The following is a 22,473-nucleotide window of genomic DNA, read 5'->3' on the forward strand; positions in this document are numbered from 1 at the left end:
TTCAATCAGAATAGTTCTACTTTTATCAGTCTTTTATACTGTGGTTCCAAATAAAACTTAACCTGAAAAAAAGTTTCCTTTTTTTTAAAGTGAAACACCCTGAGCTACGGGGCTGAGGGGAAAATCCTAGCTTTTAAGGTCTTCCATAGTTTGACCTTAATCTGCTTTTCCAGAGTTATCTTCCTTGATAGCTACAAACTTATCCTATTCACTACAATAGGTTGTTTGTTGCCTGCACATTAAATTACTTATTCCTTAGAGACGGGCCCTCTCATTTTTCTTAGTATTTTCAGAGATTAGCAGAGGGTCTGACACCCAACAGACATGCAGTTAGTATTTGTTAGATCAATAAATAAATCAGTAAATGAACCCTCCTTGTCTCCTAGACACCTCTCAAGTGTGTCTTATGTGTCTTTCCTGACCTTTGCTCATAAAGATTCCTTTGTCCAGATGGCTTCTCACCATCTCACCTCCACCAAATTCTTAATTCAATCTTTAAGACTGAAATTAAAATGGCATGTTCCCTATAAACCCAATCCTGGCGCTCATAGTTGGAAAATCTCCTTCCTCTTGAACTCATGTGGTTTATGAGTTGCCTATAAATTCACTCAGTACTTTAACCATGGATTACTTTCTATCGACATTATCTGTCATCTTATCTTCCTGTTGTAGAGAGCAGTGACTATGTCTTAAAGTCTTTATTTTTTTCCTTCATGGCTTACCCCAGTCTCATACATGGTAGGTGCTCAATAAACATTTGAGGATGGATTAACAAATAAATGAATGAATGACTGTTGGATCCCTCAATATCCCACCAGCATACCCCTAGAAAATGGGGTCATACAAAGCACAGTGAGAGTAAGACATTGTTTCTCAAAAGTTTCAAACATTGGCCTCCTAGAAGTGAACACTCTTGCTTCTGAGGCAGGCAGAGGAGGAAATTCTCAATTCTATACCTATCAAGTGGCAACCTTATAGGTTTACAATTACATGAGGTTAAGTTTAGGTCACAAAGCAAAAATAAAAGGACATATTTTTTTACTCTCTACTAACTGCACAGTAAATTAATATGTTTGGAGAGAAACTATTTCTGCACTATAAGTTGTTTGGGCAGCATAAACATCATGGTTACTAGCGTTTCAGACATCTATTCCTTGGTAACAAACCATCCCAAAGCATGGTAACTTAAAATATTGATATTATGTTATGTCTCACAATCCTATGTGTTGACAACCTGGGCTCTCCTTTCCAGGCTTAGCTGGGGTCACTTATGTGGCTGTAGTCATCTGACCACCTGCCTGGAGCTGATAGATCCTAGATAGTCTCACTCACGTGTCCGGCAGTTTGTGCTGGCTGTCTGGTGGGGCCCAATGGCTATTCTTCATGTAGGCTACGCTAGGCTTCTGCACAGCAGAGAGTGTCTCAGGATTTCAAGACAGTAAAGGCAAAAGCTGCAAGGTCTCTTAAGGTCTAGGTTCTGAAATTCACACAGCATCGCTTCTGTCACATTCTGTTAGTCAAAGCAAGTCACAAAGCTAGCCCAGTTTAAAGTGGTAGAAAATTAGACTCCATTTATTGATGGGAAGAACAGCCAAGTCACATGGCAATAGGGCATGGACATCCAGAGGTGAGATTCCTTGAGGAGCTATTAAAATTACCTTCCTCGGGCAGCTCTCTAGGCTTCATTAATGTTTCTCATCCCATTTATAGCCCCTGTTTTTCTATAGGGAATGAGTACCCCTAAGTATTTTTATTTTTTTTTTATTTTTATTTTTTTACACAGGCAGGTGAAACAATTTTATTTCACAGTTGTCTTTAAAACCACAAAGACACTATGTTCTTCATATAAAAACATTAGTACAGATAACTATACTTTCTAGAAAATGATTATATAGACCCTCTCAAAGAAAAATGCACACCATTATATGGTTCAGACAAGTTACTTGGGAAAAACACATCTGGACCGATTCCTAAAACATACCAGAAGACCACGCTGCATCTTTTGGTTCAAAGTATAGATTACTGTCATCAGTAAGGGCTCCTGCATTCTTACATATTTGATAATACACAGATAGACTGGTTTGTGACTTAATGCTCCATTGGTTCATCAGCCTTTTCTGCAGGTTCATCAGCAGGTTGAGCAGGCTGTGCCTTTCTCTGTGGTCTTTCTTCAAGACCTTCCAGGAACGGAGATACATCATCATCATCAAAAATCGTAAACTCCAAGTCTTTACCAACAATTCCAATGGAAACATTCTTTGTAGTTAGGTCCTGTTCTGCAGGAAGTGTCTCTCCTAAGGCACACAGACCATGTTTAACCAGTTCATTCAAATTGCACTCCATCAACCCAGACATATGTCTCTCCAAGTAAGTGCGAGCTGATTGAGAACGGGCTCCAATGGACATGGCTCTACAGTCAAAATAGTTGGCAGATGGACAGGTTTGGAAAATGTGAGGGCCCCTATCATCATAACCAGCAATAAGCAGTCCAACACCATATGGTCTCCGGCCATACCGTTGTATTGGTATCTGGGTCTTGCTTCCAATTAGAGATACAAGACAAGACACAGGAAGAGGTCTGTCAAATACAAATCTGGAATCCAAACACTCCTGGCGCATAAAATTACATAACAGTCTAGCATCAGCAGTAAGTCCCGCAATTGAGATACCAATATGGTTATCAACATGAAGAATTTTCTTCTGATGAGCTGCAAGCTCTGACTGTGCTCTCTTCAATGCGACCAACACTGCATGGGTTTTTGATTTCAGACCAACTGTGGCTGAACCTTGTTTGACAGCTTCCATTGCATATTCAATTTGATGAATCCTGCCCTGAGGGCTCCAAACAGTGACGTCATTGTCATACTGGTTGCGAAACATGGTTCCGGGGTGGGTCCCGCTGCGGCCTCCGGCCCCCTAAGTATTTTTAGTCAAGAGAGACTAACTTCCGTGTTTTTCTTACAAAAAAAAGAGATAATAATAATAACACAGACTCATGGGAGAAAATTTAGAAATCTTGTCAAAGCAAAGGAAAGAAAATAGCAATCATTCTTAACCCCACCACTCCCAAAATAAGCATTGTTAGGATTTAGGTATATATCCATCCAGACTTTGTTCCAAAATATTGGAAATAAAGTATAATCTACATACACTTTATATAACTGTACACTTTCTTACCAGGCCCTATGCTATGTACTTCGCATAGATTACCTCATTTCACATTCACAATTGTATGAGATAGATAATGTCATTATTTCCATTTTACAAAAGAGGAAATTGAGGCTTAGAGATGTTAGCTAACTTGCCTAATGTCATATATATACATACATGAATATATACATATATCAATTATAATATTATAAACTCCTTTTTTGATATAACTTTATATCGTGCAAATACCCTTACTTGATAGCTTTTGAATGGGCTAAACCAAAACTGAAAAGCAACTATGACTTTACAATATTTGAGATTTGGGTTCCTGGCCATGATTGCTTCTTGAGCCTGTCAGGTGGTTACAGATTAGAACAAAATAATGATGTATGCCCTTCACTGCAAAGCACTAGCTTTGAAATTTTAATCTTTTATAAGAGCCTCAAGTCTTGATTTTGGCAAAGTTGTTTGGTGGAGAAAATAGTATCTGAATTTTTTTTTTTAATGTTATGACACATTTCCTAAAAGCCCGGCGGCAGGAGTGCAAAGTTGGAGCAGGTCCATTCTTCTGAAGAGTCAAAGAGTAGGAAGTGGCAGGCATCATCAAGAACCACAATGAAACCAAAAATCTTTCAAGGGTGGAGGATGTTTGTTTTTTGATACAAAGTATTGAGTCATTGATCATCTAGTTCTCAGTAAATGAGCGTGTCCAATGACATGTGCCTCACATTTTCATCTTTAACATCTAAAGTTTGTATATTCTAGGGCAAAAATTGGCAGGGGTTTGTGGTAAGTGGGAGGGAAGTGACAGGCAGAAATGTTTGGGAAGAAAAACTCAGCAAGGTCCCTTTTTATGTAAAATCATAGATTGACAGCATAAGAAGATGTGAACATAGCAAATGTAGCATGAGAAGCAATATAAATGCACAAAATTAAATTAAGTACTTTAGAATTACTTCGTAAGTTTAGTGCTCATTTGTTTTTGTTTGTAAGAGGATGACTAATTATGATTCACCTCAATTTCTACCCATCAGAAATAAAAGATTCAGCATGCTTGGCTGGAAGAACTTTTTAAGATTAAGACCTTTAATCCAATTATGAAAATCGTACTCAGTTCTCATTTCCAGCTAGCAATATAATAATAAATATACATTTATAAACAAGCATTTACTAATAAGGAAGAAAAAATTGTAAAAGTCTGATGTACCTTTTTACTTAGCAGACATTATTGCATTTTCAACTTTTGTGGAAATGCACAAGAATAAAACAATTAAACAGAATGACCTTTCCATGTGCTGTTGGTTATACAGCCCTCCTGTGGACATCTACCTTTGGAAATGAGAAACCTTCGGTTACTAAATTTCTCTTTCATAACACTATCATATGGCCAATCGAGTAAAGATTAAATGCTCTGGCTTTGGTTGTATTTTTAGGCGCTATTGCTAAATAAGTTCTTTTTCCTATGCCAATTACAGCAGATTGGAAATGGCTGCCCAAAACACTGAGTTGAAATAGATTCTAAGGTTGAGTGTCCCAGTTCGAGATCACATGAATGTTGCCACTGGTGGGCTATCCAGGGAATGGCAGCAAGCACGTCTCATTGCTATTTCTGCTATGATGTAAGAAAAAATTACTTTGCATGGAAAAATCTGTTTAATATGAATATTCTTTCTTCAAGATCAACATGTATTTATTGAGCAACAACTTTGTTCCAGAAAATATTCTAGGTACTGAGGACACAGCCATGAACACACACACAGGAACAGACATTTGAATATATTACTTTGCTCTTTTCAAAGATTTTTTGAGATGATAGCTCATTTAATTTTCACAATAGCCTGGCAAAATAGGTAAAATGGTTGCTGATATCAACATTATCATAAATGAGACTGAAGCATTAAAAGGTTGAATATAACTCCTTAGCTTAAATATATCCATTAAAAAAGGGAGAAGAAAACAGAGCAAACACATACTAATGGCAAATCTTTAAATCATTCAAACTAAGAATAAGATTAGCTATTTTCATTCAGTACCATATAAGAGCAATACAAGAATTGGAAAGGAGGAACCAAAGCTGTTCTTATTACAGATTGTCTACAAATTCTGAGGATTCTACAGATACAATTAATGTGAGGACATAGAAGATTTCTAGGTACATAATCAACATATGAAAATCAATAGTATATCTCCGTATCATTGGTACTAACTAGAAATTGCAATAGTAAAAAAACTCGTTATCAACCACAATAACAAAAATATGCAAATACAATTTCAAGATATCAAGACTTGCAAAGTCATAGTAATTAAGACAGCATGGCCGGGCAGCCCCCGTGGTGCAGCAGTTTAGCGCCGCCTGCAGCCCAGGGCATGATCCTGGAGACCCTGGATCGAGTCCCACGTCAGGCTCCCTGCATGGAGTCTGCTTCTCCCTCTGCCTGTGTCTCTGCCTCTCTCTCTCTCTCTCTCTCTCTCTCTCTGTCTCTATGAATAAATAAATAAAATCTTAAAAAAAAAAAAAAAAGACAGCCTGGCCTTGACCCAAAGACTGACAAATAAACCAATGAAACAGACCAAAGAGCCCATTAATCAGATCCTTGCATAAATGGACACTTGTTACATTGCAGAGTTGTATCCCCATCAAGGCAACAGAAAATATGAACCACTCAATAAATGGTGTTGGGGAATCTGCTATTTTTTTTAAAAGATTTTATTTATTCATTCATGAGACACAGAGAGAGCAGCAGAGACATAGGCAGAGGGAGAGAAGCAGGCTCATTGCGGGGAGGCCAATGCAGTCCTCAACCCCAGGACCCCGGGATTATGCCCTGAGACGAAGGTAGATGCTCAACAGCTTGAGCCACCCAGGTGTCCCAAATCAGCTGTTTTTATGGGAAAAAAATAATGTTCTTACATTATATCTCACACACACGTTATTATAGGTGGATTAAGGACTTAAAAAAATAAAAAGCAAATCTTTGAAACTTTCTTTTTTTTTTAATAAATCTTTAAAGCAAATCTTTGAAACTTTCTTTTTTTTTTTTTTTTAAGATTTATTTATGATAGACATAGAGAGAAAGAGAGAGGCAGAGATACAGGCAGAGGGAGAAGCAGGCTCCATCCCGGGAGCCCGACGTGGGACTCGATTCCGGGACTCCAGGATCGCGCCCTGGGCCAAAGGCAGGTGCTAAACCGCTGAGCCACCCAGGGCTCACTCTTTGAAACTTTCTAAAGAAAATATAGAAACATTTCCTTATGACCTTGAGATAAGAAAGAATCTTACACAAGACAGAAGAACAAAATTGATCAATTTAAATTTTCATTATAACAAAGGTAATTAAAACAAAGAAAAAAGATAAGCTACAGGTATAGGGAAAGTATTACAGGGAATGTAACTGATAAATTATTAGTTTCCAAAATGTATAAAATGTTCCTACAAAACACTAGGATAATGAGCCCTATTACCACGGTTGGCAAAGGATAAGAACAGGCACTCACAAAAGAGGAACCCAATGTCAAACAAGCATTTGAGAAGATGCTCACTATCACTCATCATCAGCAAAATACAAATTAAAACAATGATTCCATGTCATCAAACTGGCAGAAAAGCCTAAAAGCAGACAAAACTCAGTGTTAACTAGGATGTAGAGCAAGGGAGATTCTCAAACACTTATCCATTGTGTAACTGAAGGATATAGGTTGGTGGAGACTCATCTTCTGATACTGCCATTTTTAAAAAAATATTTATTTATTTATTCATGAGAGACACACACGCAGAAAGAGGCAGAGACACAGGCAGAGGGAGAAGCAGGCTCCCCACAGGGAGCCCAATGGGGGCCTCGATCCCGAATACCGGGATTATTCCCTGAGCAGAAAGCAGACGCCCAACCACTGAGCCACCCAGGTGTCCCTGATACTGCCATTTAAAAACATGGTTTTCATGGCCCCTGCAGCTGGGGAAGAGAGCACAAAGAATTGTCATTCTTCTACGCTTACGTTGGAAGTAACACACACCACATCTGCCCATTGGCAGATGTAGTCTCGTGGAACCAATCTGACTACAAGGGAGGCTGGGAGATGCAGTCCTTTGTGTGCAATAGGATTTGATAAACACAGAGCATTCTCTCCATCACATTTCACAAACTATTAAAATTTCATAAAACTTGATGGCAGACAGATGTTAATTGTATTATTCTCATATTCTTCATGTTTACATTTTTCAAATTTTTTTAAAGGAGGAAATGAAGAGAGATGAAAACATCTGTCCAGGGTTGCAGAGCTAGTAAGTTGTAATTGGCCAGAACTGTCTCTAAGAAACTGTTCTTTCAAGACTCAAGTCCAGACACTGCACTGAGATTCATTTAAGAAATATTTATTGAGCTCCTATTTTATTCTTGCCCTTGTGGAAAGCAGAGTAGAAAGTTGGAAGAGACAGATAATAAAGAAATTATTGCACCACATTACAATTATTTCAATGGAACATGAGGAAAAATGGGACCGCTGGGTGGCTCAGTGGTTGAGCATCTGCCTTCAGCTCAGGACGTGATCCCGGGATCCGGAATCAAGTCCCAGGTTGGACTTGCTGCATGGAGCCTGCTTCTCTGTCTCTCTCTCTCTCTGTGTGTCTCATGGATGAATAAATGAATCTTAAAAAAAAAAAAAAAGAACATGAAGAAAAATATGTAAAAAGTGCTCCTGACCATTATAACCTGGTAACATAATCACTGGCAACTTCATGATGGTTTTGATTCCCAGTAAGTTTTAAAATGCGTGCTAGCAGTGCCTGAGGTCAACGTAGTCTTCAATTAAGAGAGCTAAACTTTTCTGAAGAGTTATTTCAGGAAATTCCTGAAGTAAAACTTTACCACAGACTCTACCCAATTCATACTCAGCCTGCAGAGACTTGTTAGGGAAAAGCTGCTAGAACAATATATGTAGTCTTCTTTGACCTTGGTCTTCAAATAAGTTCTTCAATCTTGCACACAAAAGCAGAATAGAAATGAGTTCCCAGTGGAAATGAGGATTGTTCAATTTATTCATATTGAAGTCCTGTGCCTCCTTGGAGCATCTGGACTGACAACTCTCAATGCCTAGCTCACTTGTGGAAGTCAGAGCACAGGGTGCTTGGCTGGCTCAGTCAGAGGAGCACGTGACTCTTGATCTTGGGGTTGTGAGTTCAAGCCCACGTTGGGTATAGAGATTACTTAAATAAATAAAAACTTAAAAAAAAAAAACAACAAAAGAACCAGCATGTTTTCTAGATCACCTTCCATAACCAAGTATGCACTTATCTCCTTATACTCTCCTCAATGTAGTTTATTCCCATTAGGTATACAGCTATGTTTTCCCAATGAGTTCCCAATGAATATCTAGTTCATTCACACATTCAACACAAATGTTTGACCCGGCGATACCATGATGAGCAAAACAGATACAGTATTTGATCTCATGGAGCTTATAGTCCAGCTGGAGATGTAGACATTAATCAAACAAGCATACTAGTACAGCACATGGAATATAATCAATAGCATTGTAATAATATAGTGATGTATAGTGACATGTCCATGGTGAGGTCCGGGTAATGTATAGAATTGTGGAATGAGGGATCTCTGGGTGGTGCAGCGGTTTGGTGCCTGCCTTTGGCCCAGGGCGAGATCCTGGAGACCCGGGATCGATTCCCACGTCGGGCTCCCAGTGTTTCATATTTCCTTACTAGCATGATTTATAAGAGTTCAAAAGAAGAAAATGTTCACTTCTGGCTATTGTCACTTTTTGTTTTGTTTCATGATTATTACTGAAAATAATTTTGTCATGCAGAAGGATATTTGAAAATTATCCCCTCTGGGTATGAAATCACTGGATAAGTTACTGCTGAATTCAAGTGAGTGTGGGTCCCCAGGCTATCCCCCAGCCCAGCTCCTGTGCCAGGGAAAGTCTGTGATGGTGGGAGGTCAAGTCCATGATAGTGGCTGGGCTGGACTGGGCTCTTTGTGGGGTTGCTGAGAGCTCACAGGGCAGCAGCTGCAGGGCCGGCCTCCACAGTGGCTTCCCTGCCCTTGGGGCAGCAAGGGCACCTGCAGAATAAATTGGGCGCTTTTGGCCTCAGACACAGACGGAATCCTGGGGAGCTGGACCAGAGCCAGAGTAGGGAAATGGTGGTACCACCTGGTATCTGGGGGAAGAGCCAGAGAAACACAATTTCATATGGAGATCCCAATTTCATCCCCTTTCTGGGCTAGCCAGGAAACACGGGTTCAGCAGCACCATTATATTTTCTAGGCAAATTGTTCGAGGACAGCAGTGAAAAGTGCTAATATTTTGGTACCTTTTATGACTCATTCGCCTCATTTTCAACAACCCCCTTCCACTTTCTCAACTTGCATAATGATGAATTAGATGTGCAACCCAGGGCAGCCCCGGTGGCGCAGTGGTTTAGCACCGCCTGTAGCCCGGGGTGTGATCCTGGAGACCTGGGATCAAGTCCCATGTTGAGCTCCCTGCATAGATGGAGCCTGCTTCTCCCTCTGCCTGTGTCTCTCTGTCTCTATGAATGAATAAATAAATAAAATCTTAAAAAAAAATTAAAAAAAAGGTGTGCAACCAGTTGTCAGCTGGGGCCTCCCTGCCCGTTTCACCTTTGGCTCCATTTTCCTGGTTTTCTGAAATTTTTCAGGGCATTTAGGTTCTCCGTTTCTTGGGGTTTTACACTTCCATAATTAGAACCTCTATTTTGTCACATGGGAAACTGGACATGAAACCCTGCCACATCTTCACTTAAGGTTTCCAAAGAGTGATGGAGGAGAGATGGTAGGGGGTTACACAGCAATGCAAACAACTTCAGATGCACAGACCTGATGGTTGGTGGTTGGAAAGGCCCAAGTGGCAGGGCATCATCCTGGATTTGGTTCAAAGCTAGAAATCTTCTCAGTCACCCTGTGAGTGTGGAAAATGCTGCCCCCAGAACCCTGACCATCTACTAGGCTCTGTGCTTCTTTCTAAATAATAGAAGGAATAAAATGCAACAATGTGTCATTTCCTTTGGGGGGGAACATCTTGGTATAGCCCAGTCTCTATACCCTGATGTAGGGTATCACTGATGTAGCAGAGCCCTGGATCTTCACTATCTGAAGCCAAGTATCTTACGAAGGCCTCAACTTACTGGCACTTCTGGCTCCCCCAGTGTAATTAGTATGGGATCATTGATACAGCAGACCAGTTTGAGATGATGCATTCTGCAAGCTTGCAAGAGTCATCCCAGCAGTATGATGGCACCATATCCTGGGGTCCTTGTCAGGGTGAACTCCTATATCACAGGAGAATGCTTTCTTACCAGTGAAATCTTCCTTATTCAGCTTTATATCCTTTGCCTCCTCCTTAACCATGCTCGCTCAGGATCTACACACACTCTTCCACTTTTGCTGACATTGTCTCATTTCTCCCCTAGCAGGCCCATTGTCAATGTTGTGACTGAATGCTTATCAGTTGGGGGTGTGGGAATGTGGGTTATGCAGTGGCTTAAGATCCTCTGAGGGAAAAAGATGTTTTCCCATAAAGCAAAAACCTCTGCACCAACTGCAAAAGTGAGGAGTGCTAACTTTTAACCTGGAGAGTGGGTGCTTTCCACAGCACAGATTAGGAGGAAATCTGGGGAGTCCAGATTTGCACTAACATCAACCCAAATGTTCTTATCCCACATCTCAGGATCTCATTCCTTCTCAATTAAGGCCATGACTTTGGCATAGCTGACTTGCTAGGACTGAGCTCAGCTACCTTATACATTATGTTCTGGGCCTCAGCCTAAGGAGGTCTGGCCTTTTAAATTGATGATTAATCACTCCCAGCCTTTCTTGTCTCTCTTCAATGCATTGATAGTGGCCAGTAATAGCCATTCCATTCCACTGTTCTTAAATCACTACCTTCCCTAAACCTTCAGAAGCCTCAGATGCAACACCCTCCAGGACATTCCCTTCTGCTTGCATTCTAGCCCAGCTCAGCACTACTAAAACTTTTACCTTATCAGGGACTCCACTACTGCTGGTGAGGGCTTCTTATTACTCTCCAGTCTGTAAATGATCCAACTCCAAAATCTTATTTTAGAATCTGCTTCCTAGGACCACCCCATTTCTGTATCATCTATTGGAGGGCACGTTCTTCCCCACTCTCAGACTCTGAGATTTGCCTGTAAGGGTGTACTGGGGAGTGCTTTCAGGAGCTGCTTCTGGGAGGGAAGCAGGGCTGGGTAGGAGAAGTTGAGTTGCAGGGCAGTTGGAGCAGAGGCCTCAGCTGACCCCACAGGGATGGCCAATCAGAGGTGTTCTGAATGGAGGACTGAGGCTTTATCAGTGAGTTACTGCTCCTGAGGACAGGGCATATTTTGAGTAAGGCAGCTTCCTGAGTAGGGTCTCAAGGGTGAGCCGACACTATCAACAGCTGGTGAAATGAGTGTCTTGGTTCTGAAGTGAAGATCTGAGGGATACTCTATGACGTCAACTACAGATAGGATGACCAGGGTCAGTCAGGAATAAGAGATAGCCTAGAACATAGGAATATCAATGCTAAAACTGTACCAGTCCTAAGCAAGGTAGGAAGTTTGGTTGCCCTAGCATCCCTGGCCTTAAAATACTAATAGGAGTTGCAAATTGCCACCTACAATTTTCTCTATAATAAATGTGTATCTGTAGAATAGACATCAGTAGGTAAGATCCTGGGCCATTGGATGAATATTCAAGGGTTAGCTTAACTACACAATGCTGCTAGTATATTTGTGTTTTTGTTTTTGTTTTGTTTTTTTATTCATTCATTCATGAGAGACACAGAGAGAGAGACAGAGACCTAGGCAGAGGGAGAAGTAGGCTCCCTGCAGGGAGTCCGATGCGGGTCTCATCACGACCCCAGCCAAAGGCAGATGCTCAACCACTGAGCCAACCAGGTGCCTCTAGAATATTTGTGATAGTATTTGACTTATAATCTTCAGTGGATGAGTCATGGAACAGGAATAGAATATTAACATCTTTTATGTTAGGTCCCTGATAGAAAAACAGAGAAACTTAGCACCAGAATCACCTGAGGTTCTTCTCATTGAAAATGCAGAATCCTACCAGCAGAAATGTTGATTTGGCATTTCTAGGGTGAGGGTAGGGGGACACAGGGAGCTGCTTTTTTAATGGGCTTCATAAAAGATTCAAGTGACTCTAGATCACACTTTAACAGACTGTACTGTTTCTACTACTCATTTTCTTTCAGCCCATTGATTAATCACCATTTACGCTTTAAGGTTCTAGAAAGTCAGGTTGCCAGGTACAATACAAGATGCCCAGTTAAATTTGCATTTCAGATAAGTGATAATTTTTTAGTGTAAATATGTGTCATGGGAACATATAAAATAATGTAAATATACCATGTCAATATAATGTTATAATAAATAGTATATATGAATAACATTGTTATATGTTATATGATTAAATTAAATGGTATGGAATATTATAGGTGATATTATGATAGGATATAAATTATGAATAATAAGAAATTTAGTGTTCATCTGAAATGCAAATTTAACTGGGCATCCTGAATTTTTATTTGCTAAATCTGCCAACACTGCTATCAAGGAAATTCTCAAACACACAGAAATGAAATGAATAGAACAAACCCACATCTAATCATCACTCTGCTTGGACAATTATCAACATTTTGCCCCAATTATTTTTCATTTAATTTTTGTGCCTAACATTATGTTCCATGCAGTGGAGGATACAGAAAAAAAAAAAAATGTGTCCTTAAGTAGCTTAATGTCAAGTGGGGGGAAAGTAATGAACATTCCCAAAATAACTAGTAAAGAAATGACTTAAAGTGTGTAATGCTGATGGAAGGAATACCAGAGCCCAGAGGAGCGAGTGTCAATGTTGACTGGAGTGGTCTTGGATGAAGCGAGCCCAGGGCTGAGGTCGTGTTAGGCCTGCTAAAATCTGTTTAAATAAAGATGAGATAAGCAGGCTTTCCAGGTAAGGTAACCAGCATGACCAGATTGCATTCACTTGGCTCCATAAAAGTCTCTCTCCATTTGAAAGTACTCACTACACCCCCTCCCCCAATGCTTCACACTTTAATCATCAGGTCCCATAGCAGCTGTCACCCATCGGGCTATTATACATCAAGCACTACTGCAAATTACATCATCAGAACCGATTAGCCCTTGAACGTGTCAGCACAATGGCTGTTCAATCTTCTCTGGGTGATTTGTTAATTAACCTCTGCAATATGCTGTCTTTGACATCATTGGGAGTTCAATTTTTCCTTGATTGAAAGTAGCCCTGGGGAGAATTATAAATTGATAAGAGAAACAAAATTCTATTCAGATGGCCAGCTTTATGCTAATACTTATGAAATGTCATGGCTACTGGAGCCTATAGGCACATGTCCAATAATTAGGAAAAATTCAAGATGATGCTATTAGCTCATCTTGAATTACATTAACATTTAAAATGGTCTACTTTTCTTATGCACATGATAATGGCACAAAATCTGGAGTCCTATACATTTAGTAAGTTTCTACTTTTTATTCCTCTCAACTGTAAATGCAACTAATTCAAGTACTAGGGAATTACTAGTACTTAGTACTAGTACTGATGGATCATGACCTGAACCAAAGGTAGATGCTCAACTGACTGAACCACCCAGGTGCCCCACTATCCATACTTCTAACACCACAGAATGGTTTTACTTAGTTTTGTACTTTATATAAATGTAATCATATAGTGCATACTGTCTTTTGTATCTGGCTTCTTTCACTCAACACTACATTTGTGAAATACAAGAGATGCTAATTTTAAAATGACTTTTGTTGTTAAAGAGATAATGTGTACCTAACATTACAAAACACATCATTAGAAAAAGCATCATTACTTTTAATTAGTTTTAAAATTATATGTGTGCCTGTATACAATTTATTTGATCAGGGTTATAAGCTTTTATGAAGATCTTGAGTAAAAAGAAAAGTCCTCATTTCTTTTTGTTATTTTTATTAACCTCCTTATCCTGCCCTATTATTATGACTATTAATCCCATTTCTCCAAAATTTAGTTCTCAGTCAGCTCCAAGTACCTTACAATCTTTGCGGCATCTTTATAAGAAGAAGAGAAATATAGGAATAAGATGCAGTTTATTTTCCAGCTGGTGTGCTTGCTGGTGGCTGGTGGCCGTTAGGGAAGTAGTTGTGTTGCCAGCTCTGCCCTGTAAGGACATCTGTCATCTGTCAGAGCAACACTCTGGGACTTTCTCAAGAAGAGTGGGCATGCACCCAAGTCTTGCAGTGAAGAACCAAGGTTTGATTGTTTGCACTCACCTTATTATGGGCATGAGTCCAGTTGAAAATAGTCTACCTATCTCATAAGCCATCCAGTAAGGAAGGGAACCTCCACCCTTAGCAAAATGCTATATGGGTCTGTGGCTTAAACAGGCATAATGTAGTGCACAGGTGATTGTCACCTAAATTTATATACCATTAATCACAGATCATGCCCAGGATTGCCCTGAGATACAAACATCTTTTTCAATTTCTAAAATTGTGGTAAAATGTACATAACATAAAATTTACCATCTTAGTCATTTTTAAGTGTACATTCAGGGGATATTAGGTACATTCATTCATTTTTTTGTGCAACTGTCACCACCATCTATCTCCAGAACTCTCCTCATCATGCAAAACTGAAACTCTGCGGCATTAAATAACAACTCCCCATTCCCCCTCTTTCCCATCTCTGGCAATCATCATTCTACTTTCTTTAAGATACAGACTTTTAAAATACAAAAGACAAAATTCTTGCACTCAATCCCGGCTCTTGGGACACAAGTTTTCCTTATAAGAAAGTCATTCTCTGCTCTGACAATGAACCCCAGCCCATTATCTTCTCCTCTTTTCGTCTTTCCAAAGGTCATCATTCTAATCTCAGGATTCCTTTTGGTGTATCAGATCATTTGGGCAGGAGGAAGGAGTTTCTTGTTTTAAATGTAAGGACTGGGGCAGTCCGGGTGGCTCAGAGGTTTAGTGCTGCCTTCGGCCTAGGGCCTGATCCTGGAGACCTGGGATCAGCCACCCATGTCAGGCTCCCTGCATGGAGCCTGCTTCTCCCTCTGCCTGTGTCTCTGCCTCTTTCTCTCTCTCTCTCTCTCCTTCTCTCTCATGAATAACGAAATAATCTTAAAAAAAAAAAAAAAGTAAATGTAAGGACCTAGAAGGTGTCTCACCCTCAGCTATTTCTTGATGTCATTTCTGGTTCTCCTCATTCTAGAAAGTGTTCTGGTGTGTTGTACACTAGTTCACACCTGCCTCATGCTGACTTAAGAATCTTCTTCAGGGGATCCCTGCGTGGCTCAGCGGTTTAGTGCCTGCCTTTGGCCCAGGGAGCGATCCTGGAGTCCCGGGATCGAGTCCCATGTCAGGCTCCCGGCATGGAGCCTGCTTCTCCCTCCTCCTGTGTCTCTGCCTCATTCTCTCTCTATCATAAATAAATAAATAAATAAATAAATAAATAAATAAATAAATCTTAAAAAAAAAAAAATCTTCATCAAAGTCCATGAAGCAGGATGGGCTGTGAGTAACTACTTTCTCACTCTAGGTAGTTTCTGACCTTATTCTATGGTTCAGTCCCTCACCCTTTATTTCTTGAGCCACTTCATTTTGCCTGAACCAATGACCCTTTTAGGGACCATTGGTTCCAGCTATAGCTAGTTGAAAAGATCGGCATCAGGGACTTCCAGCTATAGCTAGTTGAAAAGATCGGCAAATAATCTCTCCAAAATGAAGCCACAAAACTGGACAAAATTGACTCAACAATGATTTCAGTATTCTGAGAATAGATCAAAAGCACCCAACAATCTGAAAAGCACTCACATTTGGACTTCAGGTAAGAATGGTAGGAGTCTGTGGCATTCTGGCCTGGGGATGCTTCCATTCCCCAACCTGTCCCTGGCCCAGGTTGACCAATGTAGATGTTCTAGTAGGGCAGAGTAGGCCATGAGTACCAGCAGTACCCTTGCCATAGTAAAAGGGGCTCATTCAATTTGGACTGCCCTTACATACAGGGAGACATGAAGAACACTAGAGATGATAATTATATGGGCTAATATAAAAGGCTATAGTTATCTTTTTCTCATGTCTTAACTTCTTTAAAAGGCATAGTTATATAAAACAATAATTATAACATTGTATTATTGGACTTATAGCATATGCAAACGTAATGAAAATGACAATAATAGCACAAAAGAGGAGAGAGAATAGAAGCATATTAAAGCAAAGTTCCTACATTTTTCTAGGATTAAATTAGTATTAATCTGAACTAGATTGTGATAAATTAAAATGCATATTGTAACCCTTCAATTACAATTCCTAAAAAGGTAATTGATTTTTTCAAAAATAACAAAGTAATTTAAATGATAAATTTAAATTTAAATTAAATGATACACTCAAATACTTGACATAAAAGAAGCCCGTCAAGTGGGAGTAGAAAAAATGAATATGAGAGTTGACATATCGAAGACGAATAGAGAAAAATGGCAATTATAAGTCCAATCAAACCAGCCATTGCATTAAATGTGAAAAGTCTAAACACCCTAATCAAAATGCAGAGATTGTCAGACTGGATAAAAAGCCAGAGTCCAACCATATGCTGTCTTTGAGACCTTAGATTCAAAGACACAAATAGATCGAAAGTGAGAGGATGGAAAAAAATATACCACTTAAACAGTAATCATTAGAGAATTGGAATGGTTTTATTAATATCAGAGAAAGTAGATTTAAAGACACATATTACCAGAGACAACAGGGACATTTCATAATAAGTTATATAAGTTAATTAACATATAAGTTAATAACTGAAGAAGATATAACAATTATAAATATATATGCAGTTAACAAGTAGGTCTCAAAATACAGTAAGGGAAAACAGATGCCTATCTCAGAGATAACCCAGATGAAAGAGGAGGGAGCAAGGTTGGTGTCTCGCCATCCCCCAAGCTCTGGTCCTCCACTTATCCTGCCAAGTTGCACAGCATTTATCTCAAAATGTTGTAATCACACATTTACTTGTTTGGCTCACTCAGAGCCCCTTTGCCTTTGGTATGCCCAGTAGAGAGCACTCTTTAGCATATGCAGTGTGTTTTAAAAATTAATCATAACTGAGTGGTATTCCAGGCAGAGAGGGAGAAGCAAAAGAAAACATGGCATATTCTAGGAACTCTAAGTTGTTCCAAATGCCTTCAGTAGCATTTCTGAAACTGAATTCCTTGAGATGTTAATAGAGTTTAATGCTCAAACTTAACTCACTCTGTTCCTTTCTTGGACATTTTTAATGCCCTTTACTGTGTTGAAATTTGTTTTCATCCCTTCTCAAACAGATTTGACCAGACTTTTACTAACATCTTGAGGAAGTGCTCCTCAGAACAGCATTGAGGAGAGAGTAACCTGGAAACTAGGATAGCTGTGAAAGGTTGGTGGAAGATGAGCCCAGAGAGCCAAGCTATGAGGAATCTGGTAAGAAATGCTAAGAAATTTCAACTTTATTTTGCAGACCACATAAAGTCATTGAAGGATTTTACTTAGAGAAGGGAGCAGCATTCTGCAATTTGCATTTCATAAGGATCATCCTGGCAGCAGCACAGGCAATGAATTGGAGGGAGTCCAGGCTCCAGGCAGAAGAACTGGTTGGGAAAATGGTGGCAGTAGTCCATGATGAAAGCCTAGACTAAGGCTGTGACAACAGGAACAGGGAGGAGGGACTAAACTAAGAAAACATATTTAGGAAGCAGAATTGACAGGTCTTTGTGATTAATTTCATCTAAGGGTGCCAGAGAGGGAGGTGTGCAAGAAACTTTCTGATTTTCTGGCTTAGATGAACTGGTGGTTGCTGGTGACATCCATTTGACAAAGAGAGGGACAGAGGTTTAGTTGAGGTACTCAGGGGAGTCCAGTTGGAAATTCAGATGTGGAGCTCTGGAGACTTCTGGGGTGGATGTTAAGAGGTGAGAGTCATGAGAATGTTGGTTTGGTTGAAGCCACAGGTTTAGAGGAGGTGATTCAGAGCGAGTACATAGGGTGCGAAGGAAATGGGCAGGCGATTGATCCTTGGAAATCAATATGTAAGAGATTAACAGAGGAAAGATTAACTGAGAAGGAAGTAATGGGGCAGTAGAAGGGAAACCAGGGGCGCTTGAGTGGCTCAGTAGTTTAAACACCTGACTCTTGATATCAGCTCAGGTCTTGTTCTCAGGGTCATGAGTTCAAGCCCCATATTGGGCTCCACAATGGGATGGACCCTACTAAAAAGGAGAAGGAGGAAGAGGAGAGGGAGGAGGAAGGGGGGGAGAGAAACCTAAAAAGGATATCAGGCAGCCAAGGTGGAATAGAGAGAAAATATGATGAAATCAATATTAAGTTCTAGAAACTTAGAAAAAATGAAGACTAATAAGTATCCACTGTACTTGAAAATTTGAATGTAATTGCTAACCTTAGGAGAGAAGTTTCACTAGAGTGGTGGACTGGGGTGGAGTTAGTTGAAAGTAAGGTGAGCCAGATTGTGGTAGGTTGAATGAGAGACAAGGGGAATAGGGGACACATATTACTCCCAAGAGATTTAGCTTTGAAAGGAGAGCAAGAGAGCTACAGAGCAGTAGCTTGAGGGGCTAGGGTCCTCAGAGAGGCTGTTTCCTTCAAGTTGGGTGACACTTCAAGGGAGGGGAAGAGCATGTTTATGTACCAGAGAGAAACCAGAGAGAGGGGGAGGCTGACATCATAGGGGTTTGAGCAGGCTGCTGAGGAGGCAGAAGGAGAAGTGATACAGGTGAGGCCCATGATAATAAGCCCAGCAATGTTTTCTTACTCTAGTTGCTTCACCATCATTTGGTAAATATCCTTAAAATATAATTTTTAGGTTAGATTCAATAAACTAGGCAGAGAACTCCTGTTACATATTTTTGTATTCCCTATCATAGTGTGTTAGATGGGGCAGTATGCCTGCAATTTTTAAAATTTATTAAATCGTTCCTCTGATCCATTATCAACAACACTCTAATGCTTACAGGGAATAAAAGTAGAAACAATTTCAAGTCCTTCAGCATCTAGCTAAAATCTTGGTCCTAGCCTGTTTCCATGTGGCTGTCCTCTCCGGCCAGTGGCTGTGTTGGCTTACCCACAAATGTACCTGGCTGATCCTGCCTCTTTAGCCCTGCTGCTACCCCACCACAACATTGTCACCCTCTGTACGTATAGGGAGGCTGAGACTGCAGTCTCAACCGATCATGGCCTACAAGACCCTTAGGAATCTGCCATCTGCCTATCTCTTCCCTCACACTTTGTTTCTCCATCAGGAAAGTACTGTCCTACCTCCAGACATTCGCCATTACTCAGCTGCCTGGAATGCTCTTTCTTTAGCATCTTTCATGGTTGACCTTCAGGTCTCATCCTGAAGGTCGCTTCATCTCATGTGATGAAAGTCAATCCATGCAGAGTACATCTCGTACCTCATTATGAGTGATTATAATACATTGTTTATTTCCTTCAAAGCACTGAGAACCATCTCCACTCATTTTGCTTATCCTTTCTTCCGTCCTCCCTTCCTTCCCCCAACAGAACAGAAGCTCCGTAAAGGCTCTTCCCAGTCTGTCCTATCTCCTTCATACCCCCAGTGTCTAGTATAGGGCTTAACAAGTGCTTTACGAGTATGTTCCACGCATAAACGAACAGCTCCTCCACAGTCTCCCACCTCCATAGTTAATAATAATAATATTTATATGTATGTTTCTTTTTTAAAAATTTTTATTTATTTATGATAGAGAGAGAGAGAGAGAGAGAGGCAGAGACATAGGCAGAGGGAGAAGCAGGCTCCATGCACCGAGAGCCCGACGTGGGATTCGATCCCGGGTCTCCAGGATCGCGCCCTGGGCCAAAGGCAGGCGCCAAACCGCTGCGCCACCCAGGGATCCCTATGTATGTCTTTTTAAAAAGATTTTATTTATTTATTCATGAGAGAGAGAGAGACAGAGACAGAGACAGAGACACAGGCAGAGGGAGAAGCAGTCTCCATGCAGGGAGCCGGATGTGGGACTGGATCCCAGGTCTCCAGATCAGGCCCTCAGGGGCTGAAGGCGGGGCTAAACCACTGAGCCACCTGGGCTGCCCTTATATGTATGTATTTAGTGCTTCCTTTGTTCTAGCAGTTACATATGTTATATTACTTAATGAGTCCCCTCCTCCATTCACCTCCTGTAACTTGTACAGTAGTTATTATCCAGGCCACACATTCTGTGCTTACTTGAAATTTATCCTCTTGCTTTGTTATTTGATATATTACATGCATCACTCTTTTTGCTCCAGTGAAATGAAAATTGTTAGTGCTCCCCCATATCACACAGAGTGTTCATGGTATGCTGAGTGACCAAAGATATCCCCCCAGGGTTATAAGAGTCACATAATAAAAATTTTGATGTTATGTTTATTATAAACTTCAGACAGAAAATCAAACCCAATATACAAGGGGACAAACTCTGTTCTACCAGTAAAATGCCAAAATGGTTAAGGCAGGATAGTTTGAACTTTGAGGTAGGAGATATGCAGTTCAACCCCCTCCATTTCCAGAAGCATTTGCTAAAATCTGAACTTTCCGGCAAAAAATTGTCCAGCCGGGCAATAGTGTTTGCAAAACCAAGCATTGGGTTACCTGGGTAGCTCAGTGGTTGAGCGTCTGCCTTTGGCTCAGGTCGTGATTCTGGAGTCCTGGGATCGAGTCCCACATCAGGCTCCACGTAGGGACCCTGCTTCTCTCTCTGCCTATGTCCCTGCCTCTCTCTGTGTGTCTCTCATGCATAAATAAAATCTTAAAAAACAGAACAAACAAAAAAACCAAGCATTATTTCACACTGAGAAGTACAGCAGCAGGTTCCATAAGAAAGGTTCCCAGCATTAAGCTTTGACTACTGGGTTTTGAAATATCTGCTTTGCAGTGTAGTGGAGTTCCAAGCTGAAGGTCCCTCCAGTGTGCATGATCTCAGGAATCTCTTTGCACATCTCTCAGCAGTGGAGTGGGGAACCCGGAGTCTATTTTGATGAAGATGACAGGAGGAAGATCCTCCTAAACTCCTCCAGATTCTTCTACAGTCTGGAAATTCTGTCCTACATCTCACCTTGGGTTTCAGTTGCAACCTGTTAGTCCAAGTTTTAAGCTCAGATCAAAAGAAACATCACTGATCTCCAAGGAATCCACCCTTTATTGTAAAAGACAACTGTCACGGGCAGTCTGCTCTGCTCACCCCATGTGGGTATGGCCCTCCCCAAGGTTACTGGTAAGTTTGGAGTCCCCAGGGGCTCTTATCTACATGGGAATGAACCACAAGAGTCACTCGTGAAGTCTCAGACTCTGAGTACACACAGCAGTGATTTTCTTCTTGGGTTCCACCCTGGAGCTGGTGTGTGCAATCAGGAAAATGTCACCTGTCTCTCCTCATTTGATAGGTCAGCCAGAAGCACCTATCCTGGGTGTCCTTCTGGATGTGCTTCCTCCAAGAGACCCTCCCTCCTATCAAAAAGGTTCTCTCCATTGAACCTTAAACTCCACAGAAACAATTGTTCATTGCAATAGAATATGGACAAAGCTATACTTTGCCAAGCGTTGTTTTTCAGTGGTCATGGTTGTAATTAATTGTCATCCTCCTAATGACACACATTTTCCATTCCAGATGCTTGAAGTTCTTTCTCTGCTAAATAGTTTAGTAATTATCTCTTTGGCCACTACCTGCCTCCCCCGGGGAACCGCCTGCCAGAGTGACCTCTACTCCTCCATCCATTTTAGAGTCCCTATAAATTAGGACGAACTCTTGCCATCTTGAGTAACTTCATGACCTAGCTTATTTATTTGTGGGAGTGGAATGTGGCTATCTTTTCTCACTTTAAATTAGGACCAATGGGGACAAGCACCATCAAGGCAGTCATGATTTATCAGAATGCCAGTTTTTCAAAATTCTCAAGTGTACAACATTCCAGAGTGTAGACCGAATAGGAGGAAAAGAAACGAAACTTATTGTCATGATCCTGTCGGGGTAAACCTTGCGTAGAGCCAAGTCCTCACCTTGGCTCAAGGGCTCACATTTAGATGGAGACGTCATCTCCCAGTGAGACCAGAGAATCCGAGTGTGCGTGTGCACGTGTGCGTATGAGCAGCTCGCTCACCAAGTATAAATCAACATTTACAATATGCCGCAGGGTAATCCTGTTGGTATTGCGTTTTTTTATTCGTTCATTTAATATTTAGTGTATCAGGAACCAACCCCCACTTCTCCCCTCCT

The 22,473-nt window shown here is 40.7% G+C and overlaps 1 pseudogene; it reads right to left on the bottom strand.

The window, feature by feature from the left end:
• Positions 1-1,784: 1,784 nt before the first annotated feature.
• Positions 1,785-2,907, bottom strand: LOC140620571 (proteasome subunit alpha type-1 pseudogene; annotated as a pseudogene).
• Positions 2,908-22,473: the final 19,566 nt, after the last annotated feature.

Source organism: Canis lupus, chromosome 29 (genome assembly GCF_048164855.1).
Source record: "Canis lupus baileyi chromosome 29, mCanLup2.hap1, whole genome shotgun sequence".
NCBI lineage: Eukaryota > Metazoa > Chordata > Mammalia > Carnivora > Canidae > Canis > Canis lupus.